At 44.1% G+C, this 19,948-nt stretch overlaps 1 long non-coding RNA gene across 2 annotated transcripts in view; it reads right to left on the bottom strand.

Moving 5' to 3' along the window:
- Positions 1 to 19,948, bottom strand: part of LOC134761397 (uncharacterized) — an 85,584-nt gene that overhangs the window by 48,523 nt on the left and 17,113 nt on the right. Inside the window, exons 2-4 of one of the 2 annotated variants that reach the window (XR_010139964.1) lie at positions 17,121 to 17,278; positions 12,661 to 12,768; positions 9,205 to 12,429 (exon numbers count right to left, since the gene is read on the bottom strand). This is a non-coding gene — a long non-coding RNA (uncharacterized LOC134761397). Of the gene's footprint in view, positions 1 to 9,204; positions 12,430 to 12,660; positions 12,769 to 17,120; positions 17,279 to 19,948 lie in introns of those variants that run through there. The other variant, XR_010139963.1, reaches the window with a different exon arrangement.

The following is a 19,948-nucleotide window of genomic DNA, read 5'->3' as shown; positions in this document are numbered from 1 at the left end:
CACCTGGAATGGACTCTGATTAGGCATAAAATGAGGCATGGCCACACACAATGACTTTACCTGGAATACTGCTCATCTCCATGTTCCTTCTACCCTGCAAGAATGGGAAGTAGACTCATTGGCATCATTTAAAAATGGTCTCCTGGCCGGGCGCGGTGGCTCATGCCTGTAATCCCAGCACTTTGGGAGGCCGAGGCAGGCAGATCACGAGGTCAGGAGATTGAGACCATCCTGGCTAACACAGTGAAACCCCATCTCTACTAAAAATACAAAAAATTAGCCAGGCGTGGTGGCGAGCACCTGTGGTCCCAGCTACTCAGGAGGCTGAGGCAGGAGAATGGTGTGAACCCGGGAGGCGGAGATTGCAGTGAGCCAAGATTGTGCCACTGCACTCCAGCCTGGGCGACAGAACGAAACTGCGTCTCAAAAATAAAAATAAAAATAAAAATGGTCTCCTTGCTTATGTGCTCACTTGCTCTTTCCTCTCTTTCCTGGAGAGATGATAGCAATTGCACTTACGTTCTGTTTGGGAGGGGCTTTTGGAAAGCTGAGGGGGTCAGGGTGAAGCCTAGGGGAAAGGGAGCAAAGAACTAGCTGATGGGGACCTGCTCTGGCTGAGTCTTTGGGAAAAGAAGGTAGAGCAAATTGCTTAAGTTTCTGCATGATCAGCCCAGCTCCCCAGGGCAGGAGAGGAGATAGGTTTAGTCAGAGAACCCACCCGGAACAATGCTGTTGGCTGGAATGAGGTCAGTGCCTATGAGAGGCAGGAAGATGTGCAAATCAAGCCCAAGAAAGGGAACCCTCAACATCAATGGAGGTCCATAATCCAGGAAACCCCTAATATGCAGCAGCTATCTTTATTTTAGGATGCTCAAAAATAGACAAGATGGTACCACAGCCAGGTGAACAGAGTGCTACCTGGGAGTCAAGATCCCTAAATCTCTCTTTCAAGTTTCACCTCTGACTGGTTCTGTTATCACAAGAAAAAGTATTGAGAGCCTGCTATGTGTGAGGCCCTGCAGATGACACAGAAATTAACAAGACACAATTGTATCTTCAAAGAAAAGGTAGGGAATAGAAAGAGTATGGGTTTTTGAAGCCATCCTGATCACGGTTTTGTCATTTACAAATTATGTGGCCTTAGCCAAATTACTTTGTGTCTCTGACCATATGTTTTCTTATTTGTAAAATGGGGGTAAAAATGCCACTAAGCATTTCTGAAAGGATTAGAGATAATATTATTCACCATGGAGAACCTCAGACTTGCTAGCTGCTAATAGCGGAGCAAGGAGGTAATGCCGAACAAACAGTGAGTTTGCAACCAGAGCAAAGCAGGCTTAATGCTAATAGGTCAAGGAAAGAGTAAAAAGGGAATGCATCAGAAAGGAGCTGACTGAAAATACTTTCCCAAAACGCTGCAACTGGTCTACCTTTAAAGTGGAAATATGGATAGGCAATGACTCCTACCCAGGGCCATGTAACCTGACTCGTTGCACTAAGCCTTGCACTTAGAAGAGTTTGTGATTAGTTTAATGATCTGCCATCACCATCTTGAAAGTCTGTAATTTTTCCACAAGGGATTCAGCATTTTCATTTTAACTGGGCCCTGAAAATTATGGAGCCAGCCCTGCTCCCACTTACTGAGACTGATGGGGCTTTGTTGGTGAGCTACCTCCCCTGAGGCAGCCCACCTCCTTCTCCAAGGTTCCTGAGCTGGTCAGACCCAGATGCCTCGCTAATATTTCTGTTTGTGGACACACTCAGCATGCTAGGCTCTCGTTCTCAACCTCCAGACTTTCTAATGCACATGATCTGCCCAGCTTCTCTGCAGGGAACTGAGTAGTAAAACTACACCAGCTCATCACTCTCAATACACACAGGAATGTTTCCCTCCATGAAAATCATTTCCAGGATTCAAGAAGTCTACCTGGCAAAAACCATTCCTGCCATCAGCCCAATACACCTTTCCTTTAACAGCCCAATATACCTTTCATTCAACAAACATTTATTGAGCACCTACTACATACACAGGAAAACCCCACCTGGAACTGACAGGTGCCTGACTAAAGCAAACAAAGCTAAAGGAACAAAGTCCCCCAGGACCTAGATGAGATAAATCTTTGGGCGATTTGACCTGGGAAACTTTTGCCTGGAAGATAGAGCAAATTCTGGGAGCAGGGATGGGAATGTGGAGGTAGGGCTATGTTACCTCTGGCTCCAGCAGCTGGTGCAAGGCAGCTGAATGAGATGCTGCAAACCCTGGCATATTTCCCTGCCTGCTATTAATAAGTTCCTAGCTGACTGTGAGTTTCATTACTACTGACTGTTCTGCATCCATAGGCACCATCCTCAGGGATGTCAGCACCATCCCAGTGGTATGCAGTGGGGGTAGGCTATCTGCCACCTTTGGCCTGGACTCAGTTTCACTGAAGGAAAGTGTTTGAGGTGGTCCAAGAACCCTAGGTTCTTGCAGGCACAGAAGCAGCAAGGCCTGCAGAGAAGCCAGACAGTAGGTAGAGGACACAGCAACAAAATATCAATTCCTGCTGATTAACCTCTCTTCTATTCCTCAGCTTCCCCGCTCCATGAGCAGATAGACCTGAAGTAGAAAATGTCCCAGAAGTTGATCTATAGGGTGTGCCAAGAAAAGATTCCCCATTCTTCAGAATCAGCGAACTGTAAGCCATAAGCAGTGAGAGTAAAAATAGCTACATCCATCTCAGGAGAAAGGGAGAACAGAAGCAGTGAGGGAAGGGCCCAACCCTTCCCAATAAGCTTCAAGCCAGGGATTCTCAGCTTCTTTAAAAATCCGTGCCCCTTTGTCATAAATATGAACACATTCTACTCTCTTTTAGAGTTGTATAAATTTTCAGGAAATTAAGTATATCAACTTCAATTAAACAAAAGGCATAATGGTGATCCAAGTATATGCTTTTCGAACTAAGCTGACTATTTCTTCCTACCTCCCCAGTTTTCCTATCCTACTGCCTGAGATTCTTACATCTCCTTTAATATATCCTGTATTGAGGATATTCCCTTTTGCCCCCTTGTATCAGTTGATTCTCACGCTGCTATAAAGAAGTACCTGAGACTGGGTAATTTGTAAAGAAAACAGGTTTAATTGACTCAGAGTTCTGCATGACAGGAGAGGCCTCAAGAAACTTATAATCATAGTGGAAGGCATCTCTTCACAAGAAGACAGGAGAAAGAATAAGTGCCCAGTGAAGAGGGAAGCCCCTTATAAAACTGTCAGATCTCATGAGAACTCACTCACTATGATGAGAACAGCAGCACAGAGGTAACTGACCCCATGATTCAATCACCTCCCACTGGGTCCCTCCCATGACACATGGGGATTATAAGAACTACAATTCAAGATGAGATTTGGGTGGGGACACAGCCAAACCATACCATTCCACCCCCAGCCCCTCCCAAATCTCATGTCCTCACATTTCAAAACATAATTATGCCCTTCCAACATTCCCCCAAAATCTTCACCCATTCCAGCATTAAACTAAAAGTCCAAGTCCAAAGTCTCGTCTGAGACAAGGCAAGTCCCTTCCACCTAAGAGCCTGTAAAATCAAAAGCAAGTTAGTTACTTCCTAGATACAATGGAGGTACAGGCATTGGATAAATAAACCCATTCCAAATGGGAGTGATTAGCCAAAATGAAGGGGCTAGAGTCCCCATGCAAGTCCAAAATCCAAAGAGGCAGTAATTAAATCTTAAAGCCCTGAAATAATCTCCTTTGACTCCATATCTCACATCCAGGTCATGCGGATGCTCTCATATGGTTGGCTCCCATGTGGTGGGCTCCCATGGCTTTGGGCAGCTCCATCCCCCTGGCTTTGCAGGGTACATGCCCCTCCTGGCTGCTTTCACAGGCTGGCATTGAGTGTCTGCAGCTTTTCCAGGAGCATGGTGCTAACAGTTGGTGGATCTACCATACTGGACTCTGGAGGACGGTGGCCCTCTTCTCACAGCTCCACTAGCCAGTGGTCCAGTGGTGACTCTGTGCGGGGACTCAACCCCACATTTCCCTTCCACACTGCCATAGCCAAGGTTCTCCATGAGGGCTCTTCCCCTCCAGCAAACTGCTGCCTGGATATCCAAGAATTTCCATACGTTCTCTGAAATCTAGGTGGAGGTTCCCAAAACTCATTTGTTGACTTCTGTGCACCCGCAGGTTCAACACCATGTGGAAGCTGCCACGGCTTGGGGCTTGAACCATCTGAAGCCATGGCCCAAGCTGTACCTTGGCCTGTTTTAGCCATAGCTGAAGCAGCTGGGACACAGGGCACCAAGTCCCTAGGCTGCACACAGCAGTGGGTGCCTGGGCCTGGAAACCATTTTTAGCTCCTAGGCCTCTGGGCCTGTGATGGGAGGGGCTGCAGTGAAGGTCTCTGACATTTCCTGGAGATATTTTCCACATTGTCTTGGTGATTAATATTCAGCTCTTTGTTACTTATGCAAATTTATGCAGCAGGCTTGAATTTCTCCCCAGAAAATGGGTTTTTCTTTTCTATTGCATCATTGGGCAGCAAATTTTCCCAAATCTCATGCTCTGTCACCTCTTGAATGCTTTGCTGCTTAGAAATGTCTTCCACCAGCTACCCTACGTCATCTCTCTCAAGTTCAAAGTTTCACAAATCTCTAGGGCAGGGGCAAAATGCCACCAGGCTTGTTGCTAAGGCATAGCAAGAGTCACCTTTGCTCTAGTTCCCAGCAAGTTCCTCATCTCCATCTGAGACCACCTCAGCCTGGACTTCATTGTCATATCACTATCAGCATTTTAGTCAAAGCCATTCAACAAGTCTCTAGGAAGTTCCAAACTTTCCCACATCTTCCTGTCTTCTTCTGAGCCCTCCAAGCTGGTCCAACCTCTGCCTGTTACCCAGTTCCAAAGTCATTTCCACATTTTCGGGTGTCCTTATAGCAGCACATCACTTCCTCGGTACCAATTTACTGTATTAGTCCATTCTCACATTTCTATAAAGAAATACCTGAGACTGGGTAATTTATAAAGAAAACAGGTTTAATCGACTCACAGTTCCACATGGCTGGAGAGGCCTCAGGAAACTTACAATCATGGTGAAAGGCACTTCTTCAGAGGGCAGCAGGAGAGAGAATGAGTGCTCAGTGAAGGGGGAAGGCCCTTATAAAACCATCGATCTTGTGAGAACCCACTCACTATCACGAGAACAGCAGTATGGGGATAACTGTCATATCACCCCTCATTGAAATGTTTCACTATAAACTTACTTTAGATTGTGACCTTCTTGAGGCTCTGCCTTAATCTTCCTGGATCTTCTTAAGTCTTCTTTGAGTCTCTGACTACTTACAGAGGGGTGGGCTCAGGAAGAGAAGAGAGATTCCTCAGCAGGAAACCGCATCTCACAGGTCCTATTTCCCTGCCTAGTTCATTGCCTATGAAAAAGTCAGTGCTCAGTGCATGCTGATAAATGATTGATGTGAGGATGGATGGATGGATGGATGGATGGATGGATGGATGGATGGATGGATAGATAGAGATCAGGAATGCCAGATCATTATCTACTCTTCTTTAGGACCAAAATTAATTCTATGCTGTGGCCTTGGGCCTTAGTGAGGCCATGATCTTTGAGAAAATGAGAGAAGCAGACTATTCTAAGGAGTAGACAGATCCCTGAAGAGGATAGGCAAGTCTTTTCCAACCTAGTTCCCCTACACTTCTTGGGGAAAGAAGCTTTCCAGGTCAGACTATTCCCACCTGGGTAAAGTCCCCCAACATTTGGGCAGCCGCAAATGGTCACTAGGCACAGAGCAGGCCAGACTGTGCCAAAAAAAATCATTCAAGAAGGCTTAGAAAACTCCTAACTGCCACATGCAGGAAAGCCCAGTGCTATGGTCCTCTTGGCTTACAGAGAGAAGAAAGAGGCCAGGCCATAGCACATGTTGACAAATCAGAAGACATCCAAAGGAGCTCAGAGAAATCTACAAGTGTGTTCTGTGATCAACAAGGGGATGAACTGAGGAGATTTAGCCTGAAAAAGAAAACAGTGGGGGAAGAGTAAGGTGGGGGCTGAATAGCTCCCTTGGAATGACAGTATGTTGAAAGTCAATATAATTGTTTAGCTCTAGAGAGCAGAACTATGGCCAAGAGGAGGCATATTTAATTTCACGCAAGGAAGCAGCCTCTAACAATTAACGTCAGCCCACAGTCGGTTGTTGAAGCCTATCACTGTTGAGAGGTTTGTTAGTTTCCTGTCAATGCAGGAACTGAAACAGAAGCTACAGGATTATCTGTTTGAGCTGTTGTGTGAGGGATTCCTGCAGTGAGAGGAAGGTGGGGGTAGGTGATTCAAGGTATTTTCCATGATTCATTTGTTTAGGTGAGGCACTGATGCCATCCTCACCTCACCTCACCCACACCTACTGAGACTCTGAAATCAAGCTTTAATTCAAGGGTTTGACTACCAACTCAATTACCCACATAGACTTTATGGATCTTAAAACTCCTAAGTTTATTAATGGAAAATATCTTCCCCAGGGATGTGTAGATCCAAATGGGAGCCAGGCCCTTTCTTCCTTAAAGGGACACACTTACCAAGGGATGGTAGAAACCTTCACTTACAAAGTCCTCTTCAAACTCTGTCTCTGAGTTTCTCAGTTTTTCTCTCCTGTCTCCACACCCACACCCAGAGTAATTCCCAGCACGTGCTTCGGAAAGGTTAATCTTGGGTCTCCATACTCTATAACTCCATCATTGTAGGACAATCAAGTGTCCTTTCAGTTCAGCCCTGGAAAACAACTCACAGTAGTGTCCCTGCTTATTGAATTAGTGAACCTGTCCAAGGTCTGAGCTCTTTTATGGAAGTAATCCACAGCCCTTTAATCAGTAACACCAGGAATTATGCTGAGGAATACCCATACCCTTCTATCACCAACCAGGCATCATGCTTCTCATCTTCTCTCCACCTCCATTGTGCTATGCTCTGAGTAGGACACACACCCAGTGCCCACTCCAACCACCACCCAACTGAATATTGTACCAATGAACCCCTCACCTTCTCCTCAGGAGTCTTAGTCAGTTTTGTGCTGGTTTAACAAAATACCTGGAACTAGGTAACTTATAAAGAACAAACTTATTTCTTATGGTTCTAGAGCCTGGGAAGTCCCAGTTCAAAGTGCCAGCTGGTGAGGGCCCTATCTCTCTTCTTCTAAGATGGTGCCTTGTTGCTGTGTCCTCCTGAGGGGAAGAATGCTGCATCCTCCCATGTGGAAGGCAGAAGGGCAAGAGAGCCAAACACTGCTGCGTGAGGCCTCTTTTATAAGGGCTTTAATCCCATTTATGTGGGAGGAGCCCTGCTGGCCTAATCACTTCTTCAAGGCCTCATCTCTTAATTCTGTCACATTGGCCGTTAAGTTTCAATACCTGAATTTTGGAGAAGACACATTCAAATTACAACATCAGGTATGTAAGGAAATTGGCAATAACCTAAAATTTTAAAATTTCTCCTTATATACCCACTCTACCTACACTGGATAGAGGAGTACATGCAAATTAGGTGCCAGGAACTGTCCAGAGAGTCCAAAGTTTACTTTCAAACTGAGCCCTGAAATTGACTCTGGGTCACCAACATTATCAAAACTTGGGGTGAGCACCAAACCTGGCAGGTGCACAATCAGGAGTCACAGTGATGACAGTTCCCATGCTGAGTGACTCTGAGCACAGACCTGGCAGGTGCAGAAGTTACTCTTCCAACCCCATTTCTTCATCCATCAGTGAGGAGGTTGGTCTTGATGATTTCTGGGATTTTACCATGTCTAAAATGGCACAATTCTGTGATTGAAAGAGGCATTTTCTCCTCAGCCCCTTCTGTTTCAGGTGAAGAAATCTAAGTCCTGGGTGGTTAACTGACTTGGCCAAGCTCATACTGGTCTTTAGAGCCTGGTCTTCTGTCTCCCAGTCCTATCTCCATCGAACCATTCCTCTCCTGAACCCTGGAAGCCAGATGCCCCTGGATTTTAGGAAAATGAACTGAAGAGGACACACAGCACACAGTAAAAGATGCCCTGAGTCCACTCCACGGATCCCTTTGGCATAAGGCAGGGCCCTTAGTACAAAGCCCATAAGTAGATGCCAATTCTTCTCCCTCCTTTCTTCTCCCACCATAGACCCCACTCAGAGCTCAAAACAAAGCCCAGGGCAGAGGGAGCTCCCTAGGGGGTCTCTGCTTGGGACTGTTCAGATCTGGGGACACAAACAGCAGAAAGCCACTTACTTCTGAATTCAATGTTGCTATGATCCCCAGCTAGCTCTGTGTGTTTGGAAGGAACACTGTGAGCTGACTTGGAGCCCTACTGGGGGTGCGGCAAGCACTTTCTAAGTATTCCCCAAGCAACACTCAGAGAACCCTTTGGGAATAATTATTATCTCCCATTGATGGCAAAACTCATTCAGTCACAGGAGTGTTGAGTGCCTTGTTATGCTAACAAGGTGAAGTCAGTAGAAGAGAAAGCAGTCAGATCTTGAGTTCCACACCAAGAACTGCATGTTCAGTAGGTTCATTTAATACGGTTTCCTAAATGAAAGTCACTGATGGCTACTTGGCAATGGTCATATAAGAAAGTTCTGGCAAAGGCTGTTACCTTTTTTTTTTTTTTTGAGACAGGGTCTCATTCTGTCACCCAGGCTGGAGTGCAGTGGCATGATCACGGTTCACTGCAGCCTCGACCTCCCAGGCTTAGCCTCCTGAGTAGCTGGGACTAAAGGTGCATGCCACCACCCCCGACTAATTTTTTTATATTTTTTGTTGAAATGGGGTTTCACCATGTTGCCCTGGCTGGTAACTTAAAGACAAAAAATGGAGACATTGGATAGTTAGAATTAACCATCCAATAGAGGAGGTATATTATAAGAGATTTAATTTGGTAGAAGATCCTCTCTTTTGTGGGGTTGTTTGTGCCATTTTATTTGATGATCTAATGCATCTTCAGTTTTTCCATGACCCAAGCCAAGACTGAAAATAATACAATCATGTGCAACCAACATTTTTTAGATACAAATAACTTGAAATACAGTCTGCCTATTGCTGTAAATGACTTACAAATTGTTCTACATGAGGAACACCATGTGAGACTTCCAAATATCTGCCTAGGTGTCGACAAGTACCAAGGCAGGCTGATAGAAGTGACTGAATAGGTTCACATTCCAGGAACTCAGCACTCTGAAATGTCTGCATGGTTCAGAAAGCCAGGAACTTTTTGTGTGTATAATATAAGCACATTGATAAAAATCACACCACAGTGGTCACCCCTGCAACACTTCCAAATCCCATTGCCAGGGGTAACCGAAGGAAGTGTTGAGATCTGATTAGCTAAGACACCCTTAGCTTATGTCAGTTATGTAGTAAGCTACATGGAAATGCAGCTATTCCAATACTATCACCAGTTTTCTTCTAAGCTTGGTCTATTTTGGAAATAGAAGTGAGATAATGCACAAAAAAGAACGAAGGAATATTGGAGTAGGAAGGGACCTCAGAGCTAATCAACCCAGCCTCCCACTTCACTCCACAGAGAAGTAAACTGAGTTGCTATCTTAGGTCACACAGTCCCTAAAAGCAGAGCCTGAGACAGGGATTCAGGTGCCCATGATTTACTGACGGAGGGCTCTTCAGGAAAAACATCTGAGGGAGTAAGAGAAGTAGTATAAGGAAGAAGCAAGTGCTGGTTAAGGATGTGACCTCGGCAAAGTTCAGTCTTGGCCTGAAGGGCTCTGGCTGTAGGCTTTCCCCCAAAAAGTGGGGAGCTGATATCAGAAGTGGATGGTTCCCAGAGAAAGAAACAGCTGTGAGCTGTTAAATCTCAGTGCCCACAGCAGCTGGGAGATAGGTCCCTGGGCCCATGATGGGGATCAGGGCAGGGTCACAGTGTCTACTGCAGCCCAGAGAAATGCCTCATGCAATGTGCCACAGACAACTCCAACCCAAGTTTTCTGGGTCTCATTCACTACTCCTTCTACTACACAAAGCTGCCTCTTCAGAGTTTTTTGTTTTGTTTTTTGAGTTTGTGTGTTTTCTCTTTTTTTTTCAGAATTTCAGAATCTGATTTCATTAATTTTATTTCCCCAAGGATTGGATGACTTGGTGAACTCTGATAATCTGGAAAGATCTGAGGCCATTTTTTAATCCACCTGGAATAGCTCGATCCTTTTAATTATTTTTCAATTTGAACTTTATTTACTTTATAGCAAATGGTAAATGCTAGACATGTCCTGGTGCCTGCTTCACCCCTAAGACCTTCCTAGAAACCGTGTCACATCCACAGTACTTTCTGTAAATGGACAACCTGTAGCCAGACTGATTAGAGTAGAAGTAGACACCCGTCCCATGAACAAGCAATTCGTAGGAGAATTCTTTTGCTTTGTTTGTATTTTTTGAACCTCATGCAAAATAAATAAATAAAAGGTGTAAGCTGTGCAAATAAAATTTCTCAAAACCATCAGAGAGTGAGGCAATAATTAAGGGAAGCTGAAAGGTAAACCTATAACCGATAGGGAGATAGAGAGAGAGCGGGGGAAGGAAACAGAGAGAGAGAGAGAGAAGACAAAGTGGCTAAATGGGCCACGTAGAAGCTGATATTCTGAGGGAGCATGCACTGAGTAATGGAGACTCTTGGTAGAGAAAAAACACTGGGTGGAGGATGAGGAGTCTAAGTCACCAGAGAATGGAACAGAAACACAGAGGGGTGGGGTCTCTGAGTCTATTAATGGCAGAGCTCAAAAATGAAGATCCATGAACTCTTCCTAAAGAAGTGGTGTTTTATAAGCCAGACCAAGGGTTTGGAAACCTGGGGAAGGTATTTGTCTACCAGAGTAGGACAGATATTAAGGTGGGAACACAGCTGCAGGCAAGAGGAGGAGACTTGGCTGGTCAGAAGATCAAGTCCGGAGAAGCTAGGGGCTGATGAAAGGCAAAGAACTCGGGAATTGCAGCCAATGGTAACGAATTGGGAGACCAGCCAGGTGGCAGAGCTCTCCCCAGGGGGATGGGAACAGACTGCGTGGTGATGTGGCACAGGCTTAGGGAAGTCAAAGGCAGGAACCATGACATGGGCACAACGCCAGTCCCAGGGAGACTTGGCAGGTGCACAGTCCAGGCCAGGTAAGAGGGGGGACCGATGAGAGGGGGGATAGAGGAAGGAAGGAGGGACCTGGTGGAAGCACCAAGTCCCAGGAGGTGGAGCAGCAGGACAGTTTCATGAGGGTCTTTTCTTGGTTAGGGTTTCTTTTATCCTTTCTCAAGCTCGGCAGGCACTGGAAGACTGGATGGAGTCTAAATCTCTAGGGGTTAAAGGCAGCTCCTCTTGTTATCTAAGCCTGTGTTTGCTGAATATGCAAACATTCTGTGAGTATGGATCTTAAAAAACTATCAAAAAGAGCAAAGCTCCTACAGGGAAAATGTGCTATTAATCTTAAAAGTTCTTTTCATTTTTTTTATGGCTGTTCTCCAATAAAACATGACATTGTGGTTTTGTTTATTTTAGAATACTATAGTTTTGATAAAGCCCCAAATCCTTACATGAAATATATTCTTCAATGTCAAAAGGGCATGCAAAGATATGGTTCCTAATGAAAGATTTATCTTTTATCTGACAGTGATGATTTAGCTAGTGCTGATCTCTTCATCCTCTTTTCCATTAAAAAAAAATAAGTTGAACAAAATTACCTTTATTGGAATAACAGCCCCTCTAAAAACCTGCCTGCTTTGTCATTACCTCTGTAATCTCCCTTGGAGATCATGGGCTATTCATGTTCTCCCTAACTCCAATTTGCCTTTTGATATTTTTCTTTGGTCTGTTCAAACAGTCTCCCAATTGCCCAGCTCATCAGAGCGAGGCCTTGGTGCGAGCGGGAGCGTGTCACCCAGCGCTCCGCCAGCTTTGGGCCCCTCCGTGCACTGTGGAGGAGCTTTGAAAATGGTCTAAGCTCTTCTCGTTAAAGCTTTCTCTAGCTCTTATCCCCGTGACGTCTTTTATCTACATATCATGTCAGAGGCTGCAGCTTCATGGTACTAAAAAAAAAAAAAAAAAAAAAGGTAGCTGCCAAGCCTTTAAAAAAAGGAAAGAGAAAAAGAATGGCTGGAAAGATGAGAGAATTACATGCGAATGCTCAGGGGACCACGTACAGCTGAGAAGAGGGTTCCCTGCACAAGGGGGCCTGAAATTCAGCCTGTGTAGCCCTGCATGTACCTGGACAGGTACCTCCTCCCGCTTACACCAAGGGGCCACCTGGTTGGCAGCTACTCTGGGTTCTTTTCCAGATGTCGAGTTGGGCCAGTGATGGATAGATATAGTGTTGCTGCTTTTTCTGGTGTTTTGAGCTGTTGCTGTTGTCTTTGGTTATTTTCCCTTTCATTCCATCGGTGTGATTTCATCCCTAATGGCCCCTGTGGAAAGTTCAGCAGCACATGGCATCACAGTGGTTCAGAGAATGCATTGCACAAACGAGAAATCTTACATACATCTCCTGCTTCTCCTCTTAACACAGCCCTTTGGAAAGAAATTTCTCTCCATGTTTAATCAGTGGTGCACTCACTTCATCCTTGCTAGATTTTGAATGCACAACCACATCCCACCTCATTAGTGACAAGAAAGCTGAGCCGTCAAGCATGGCTTACACTCCAGGAGTGGGGTCTGTATTAGAGCAAGGTCCAGGATCCACGCACAAGCTGAGTTGGCTTTTTCTTTTCTTTTAAGCTTTATTGATTTCAGGAAGAACTGAAGGTCTGTTGAAAAAGTGTGGGAATCAGCTCAACATAATAATTTATGTATTATTTATGCACTTAAAGAAGCCTAGACTCCCGGCAAGAAAAATGTGTGCAATAGAACTGCCATTGTATTCAATCCCAACATCCGGAGCACTTCACACAGGCACTGTGAAATCTCATGGGGGAGAATGGGATATGGGAAGCAAAGTAGAATTTGAAATTAGCCTGTGTTTGAGCACCACCTCCATCATGAGACCGGGGCAAATGACTGCACCTCTCTAGGCTTCAATTTTCTCATCTCTAAAATGCAGACAAATGCCTATTTGCAGGGTTATTATAAGAATTAAATGAGAAAAGTAGTGCATGAATTTCAAAGTCATTACAAATGCCTGTTGTAGGTATCCTGTGTGAGGAGGGGCACAGGTCCTGCTCCTGGGTTTCTTGTCATGGAATGACTGCCTTTCCTGACCAAAGGCCCCAGCGAGAAGAGACAACTCTAGAGCACTAAAGAATTCTCCTATCTTTACCAATAGGACACAGAACAAAGACTTGCTCCATTAATTCAGGCCACAGCTAGCATGCATCCGTCACTCAATCTCTCTCTCTCTCTCTCTCTCTCTCTATATATATATATATATACACATACATATACATATACATATATAAAATAAAATAAAACTGCCTCAGTTACCCACCTAACATAAAGCAATAAGTCCAGTATTTTCCTAATAACCTCAGCCCCATATTAATGGCCAGCCTACCTCTCACATTCGGCGAGGAGAGCACTGGTCTCTGAACAGTCCACTCCTGCCTGGTTCCTTGCTGCCACCAACATTGCTGTTGAACTCTGACTCCCCACAGCCTGAGATGTTCCCTCCACACTGTGCTGGCCCTATACCTTTGGTCTTCTGAGGGAGGATGGTCAACTTTAATGCCCAGCTCAGCGAAGGCTGCGCACCCCTCTCCCAGCAAGGGTTCTAGGACAGCAGTTCTTAGCTGATACTCCCTCCCTCCCTCCTCCAGGTGTCAGGATTCCAGGGATTGTCTGTCAGAATTGTTTTACATAGCAAGAACTCTCTGACTATTTCAATTCCCTGTAATCCACATCCCTGTGCCTCCAACCCCTAGAAAGCAAGCAGATCTTTCTTTTCAGCCTTTGAAATCCATTGGTTCTCCTCCTGTTCAATATCCCTGCTTCTAGCTAATTGAAACTATATATATGTTATTGTTAACTACAGTCATCCTACAGTGGTATAGAACACTAGAACTCACTCCTCCCATCTAGCCATAATTTTGTGTCCTTTAACAAATCTCTCCCTAGCCCCCTCTTCCCCCAACCCTTCCCGGCCTCTAGTATTCTCTATTCTACTTTTCATTTCTATAAGATCAACTTTTTCCAGCTTTCACATATAAGTGAGAATATGCAGTGTTTAACTTTCTGTTCCTAGCTTATTTCACTTAACATAATGTCCTCCAGTTCCCTCCATGGTGCCACAAATGACAGGATTTCATTCTTTTTATGGCTGATTAATAGCCCATTGTGTGTATATATATATCACATTTTCTTTATCTGCTCATCTGTTGTTGGACACCTAGGTTGATAGCAGATCTTGGCTATTGTGAATAGTGCTGCAATAAACACAGGGGTTCAGATGGCCCTTCAATATAATGATGTCCTTTCCTTTGGATAAATTCCTACAGCTCCCCTTTGTTCCCTTCCCCCCTCATCCTCCCCTCCCCACTCCATCCCGACGCATAACTCATCTTCTCTCCTTCCCACCCTCATCCAAAAAGGACAAAGCTTCCTCTTCAGTTTCACCACAGTGACTTCATCTCTTGTGCAAAAGACAAGGTAAATCCTCAGTAAGACCTTTTACTACAGTTGCAATATTTATCCAAATTGTCTTATGTGGGACAAACTCTGTGCTCGATAGTTCACATCCTTACCTCACTTAATTCTCACAACGACTTTGTGTAAATATTACAAAGAGAAACTGAGATTCTAAGGGGTTAAACGGCTGTTCCAAGGCCACACAGCTTGTTGACTCCACCACTTGTTAGAGCCCCTATCCCCTGGCATTCAGCTCCACACTCCTGTCCTGTATATTTCACAACACTTACTATGCCAGGACTTCTTAGCAGTTCGTAGCACTTCTCACAAAATAACTCATTTCATCCTCACATATCCTGTGAGGTAGGTACTATTATTATCCCATTTCACAGATGCAGAAACTGAGACATAGAGAATTTAGATAACTTTTCCAAAGGCCTACAGCTGGTGAGTAGACAGGGATGCAAACCCAGGTAGTCTGAGACCCTTCAGGTTGTATGGCTTCTACCTAGCCTAGCTCCTCCCAGAAGGAAATTCCCTCTCTCCCAGAACCCTACTCCCAGTAGAGGACTGGCAGTGTTGATGGGATAGGGTATGGGCCAGTGGGACAGGGACTATTGCATCCATGTGGCCTGGGAATGGGGTTTCCTATAGTCTCCTGTTCTGAGGAGATGGAGGCTGTGGAGCCAGGACCAAGGAGAGAAATGAGCCAGGATCTCCTGCTTGTGTGTGATGTTCCTGAGGCCCTGCCACAAATAGACTGTCATAGTGCCTAAATCACACCTGAAACATTCCTTCTTTTGAATCCTGTAGACTTCTAGACTGGGAGCCGCCTATTAAAATGAAAACACCTCTGGGAGCTGAATCTCCCTAAATACCACTTCAGCAGAGGTGACAAATGGTCAGAGCTACACAGCCTTTCTTTCACTGTTCTCCTCTCCATTGCCCCAGTGTGCTTAGCCCAGAAATGGCTCTCCCTGGCCATCAGGAGCAGAGCTGGGGGCCCTGGCCTAATGCTTAGGAAAGAGGGTGGCAGAGGAAGCTGACCTCAGAGTCAAGGCTGAATTGCCACAGTCAGGTACAGTGAGACAGGGACAAACAAGTTCCCAAGGGGAGTAGAAATGTGGGCTGCCACCACAGGAGTCCCCTCCCGGGCTGCACAGAGCATTCCCTCATGGCACACAAGTGTGCCACCTGCAGTGGCACCCTGAAACCTGTCCATCCTCCCAGCTCCACTTCCACACAACATGACAAACACTGCTTACTGGGAACCCCTGTGACTGTCTGACCGAGGAGGGCTCTTTTTCTGATTTTGGGAACATACTCAGCTGACACATAGGGTAAGGTGGAAGATCCAAGGAGTTAATGACCCCAAAGGTAGCCTGAACCAGTGATGAAAGCTGCTGAATCAATATCCAGCTGCAATGACCCCGGGGGAAGTCCTACGCTGTCTCCCAACATTCTCCCACATGCCCCAGCTCCAGGTGCCTGGCTTTCACGTACCCTTTACTGGTGTCCTTTCTCATCTCACTTCCCCACCCATCTACCAGTGGCTTCTGGAGTGAACTCTCAGTTGAGTTACATGTGCTCAAATCCTTGTTTGGGGATCTGCCTTGGGGGGCATTACTCTGGGTATTTAATTTTATTCAATTTTCCCTCCATATTTTGTTTGTCTTCTTGGCTGGTTTGAAGCTGTTTTGCCACAATTCATTCTAGGATGTCATCCCCTGTTTTGCATTTTGTATGGATGCATAGACAGTCCTGTGACCCACAGGAGAACATACAGAAGTGGACTGTGAAGATAAAGGAGCAAAAAACAATGACAAGTATTGTCTTTAGTGAAGAGACACATTGACTATCATCCTTAAAATAAACTTACCTCAATCATTTCTATCAAGCTCTATATTAGCTCATGTCAATGATTTAATAAAAAATCATTGAGCACCAATATGTATAGAATACGCTGCCAGACACTGTGAATGACACAAAGTGTAAGACACAGCTCCTCCCTCTGGAAGGTAATACGTGAATTGAGGAAACAAAACCTGTGCACCTAACAACAACTCATCAAGCAAGATTGCATGCACTAAATACCAAATGGATGCCATGTGACTTTACATTTCAAGGGACAGTAGAATAAGTTTAATTTCTGGATATCCCATCAAAGAATTCAAAAAGAATTTCATTCCCTTTGCAAACTGCAAAGCAAATAGCTTTCCATCAGAGGAGCCCCTGGTCAGTTCTGCACTGCAGGGGAAGCAGCAGCATCAGAGATTTATTCAAAGACGAAATTTATGATTGTCTGTAATTGATGCCTCTCAGAAGCATTAGAAAATACCTTGCTAATCTAACAAGGTATCTGACCTCAGAATCTCTACCAATAGCATTACTTCTTTGCATGAAACATTTGTTAGTTGCTTAGAGGCCCCCTATCCAAGCATGTTTTCTAGGGTTTAACCTGATTCTAGGGGTTAGCACCAATGATCCCAAAATCCTTGAATCTGAGGTACAAGGGACCCAAGAGGTCTTCCAGTCTCACCATGTCTCCATAGGTCGCCCTCCAGCTTGGCCACTTCCAATGACCTGCAGTTCACTCGTTTGGTATCTCATTTCTCTGGAAGCATCCCAAAGTGGTAGAATATTCTTCCTCCAGTATAAAGCTTCTCTTGGAGTCGTAAAGAAAGGATGACAACAATTCTACAAAGAGAGAAGAAAGGCTGCCATAAATACCCAGTAGAGCAAGAAACTCACCCCACGTAGCGAAGGTGAAGCATGTATACTCTCATCCCAGGCATAGGCCAGCAGTGCTGAGGAATTGTTTTGAGGATGCTTCCTCAGATATTCCCAGGAATTTATTCAATAGTCTTCAACAGAGGGGTTTATAAGGTTCAGTGAGCCCAAATGACTTGAAAATATCTAAAGGCTAGATATTCTGAGGTTAGGCCAGGGTGCCATAATTACTTTTGTGTCTACTGGGGCTTGCCCTCAGAAGGGGTAGATCAACAACAGAGAATCCCAAGAGAGATCTTGACCCTTCAGAGAAAGACAGCTGTTTGGAGGGGTTGGGAGTCCCAGGAAGAAAGTAGATGCATGTTCAGAGTTGAACCTCTATCTACAAGAGTTTATTGAGTACCTACTTAATACAACAACTGAAACAGTTGGTTCTTGCTTTTAAGGCACTCATTCCATGTGCCTTTTATTCAAGCCTTTGATTTCCTCCAAGCTGCTGCACTTAAACTGATCCACAGTTGCAACATGTGGTTTCCTTAAGACTTCTTTTTTTTTTTAACAATGCAGAAAAATAGCAAAGATTAATATTTTGGAATTCCATATCACTATGATGCAGAATTAACAATTTTATTTGCTGTCTATTCACGAGCCTCATCCCTCCTTTTTCACTTTTACCCCTAAGCTTTCACTCCCAGAAAATCACTGCCCTGAGTTTAGTATGTGTCTTTCAGTCCATTTCTTCTATAATTTTACATTCATAATCCTTTATTTTCTACCCCAATTTAAAAGTTTTACTTTCTACTTCAGTAAAGTTTCAGGATACAAAATCAATGTACAAATATTAGTAGCATTTCTGTACACCTATAATGTTCAAGCTGAGAGCCAAATAAAGAACACAATCCCCTTTACAATTGCCACACAGAAAAATAAAACACCTAGGAATACATCTAACCAAATTGGTAAAAGAGCTCTACAAGGAGAACTACAAAACACTGCTGAAAGAAATCATAGTGACACAAACAAATGGAAAAACATTCCATGTGCATGAATTGGGAGAATCAATATCACTAAAATTGCCATACTGCCCAAAGCAATCTACAGACTGAATGCTATTCTTATCAGATTACCAATGTTGTTTTCACAGAACTAAAAAAAAAAAAAATTCTAAAATTCACAGGGAACCAAAAAAGACCCTGAATAGTGAAAGTAATCCTAAGCAGAAAGAACAAAGCTGGAAGCATCATATTACCTGACTTCAAACTATACCATAAGTAACCAAACATGGTACTGATGCAAAAACAGACACATAAATCAATGGAACGGAACAGAGAACCCAGAAATAAAGGCACACACTACAGCCATCTGATCTTTCTTTGACAAAGTTGACAAAAATAAAAAAAATGGGGCTGGGCGCAGTGGCTCACGCCTGTAATCCTAGCACTTACTCCTGAGGTCAAGAGTTCGAGATCAGCCTGCCCAACATGGTGAAATCTTGTCTCTACTGAAAACACAAAAATTAGCCAGGCATGGTGGCACATGCCTGTAATCCCAGCTGAGGCAGGAGAATCACTGGTACCCAGGAGGTGGAGGCTGCAGTGAGCTGAGATCGTGCTACTACACTCCAGCCTGGGCAACAGAGCGAGACTGGGTCAAAAAAAAAAAGCAATGGGAAAGGACTTCTTATTTAATCAACGGTGCTAGTATAGTTGGCTAGCCATATGCAGAAGAATGAAACTGGACCCCCACCTGTCACCATATACAAAAGTTAAAGATGGATTAAAGATAAAAATGTAAGACCTTGAACTATAAAGATCGTAGAAGAAAACCTAGAAAACACCATTCTGAACATTGGCCTTGGGAAAGAATTTATGACTAAGCTCTCACAAGCAATTGTGACAAGAACAAAAATTAACAAGTAGGACCTAATTAAAGTAAAGAGCATCTGCACAGCAAGAAAAACTATCAACAAAGTAAGCAGACATACTACAGAATGGGAGAAAATACTCACAAACTATGCATCAACCAGCAAAGGTCTAACATCCAGAATCCATAAAGAATGTAAATAACTCAACAAGCAGAAAACAAATAACCCCATTTAAAAATGGGCAAAAGGTATGAACAGATACTTCCCAAAGACAACATACATGCAGGCAACAAACATATGAAAAAATGCTTCACCTCACTAATCATCAAAGAAATGTAAATCAAAACCACAATGAGATACCATCTCACACTAGTGAGAATAACTTTTGTCAAAAAGTCAAAAAATAACAGATGCCAGCAAGGCTGTGGAGAAAAGGGAATGCTTATTCACTGCTAGTGGGAATGTAAATTAGTACAGACACTGTAGAAAGCAGTTTGGAGATTTCTCAAAGAATTTAAAACAGAACTACCATTCAACTCAGCAAATACCATTACTGGGTATATATCCAAAAGGAAACAAACAAATCACTCTACCAAAAAGACATATGCACTTGTTTGTTTATCGCAGCGCTATTCACAATAGCAAGGACATGAAATCAACATAGGTGCCCATCAATGGTGAATTAGATAAATAAAATGCAGTACATATACACTAGGAATACTATGCAGCCAAAAAAAGAATAAAATCATGTCCTTTGCAGTAACATGGCTGCA

Source organism: Pongo abelii, chromosome 4, assembly GCF_028885655.2.
Source record: "Pongo abelii isolate AG06213 chromosome 4, NHGRI_mPonAbe1-v2.0_pri, whole genome shotgun sequence".
In the NCBI taxonomy this organism is placed as follows: Eukaryota; Metazoa; Chordata; class Mammalia; order Primates; family Hominidae; genus Pongo; species Pongo abelii.
Note: the sequence above shows the minus strand (reverse complement) of the source record. Positions and strands in the feature narration are given on the sequence as shown.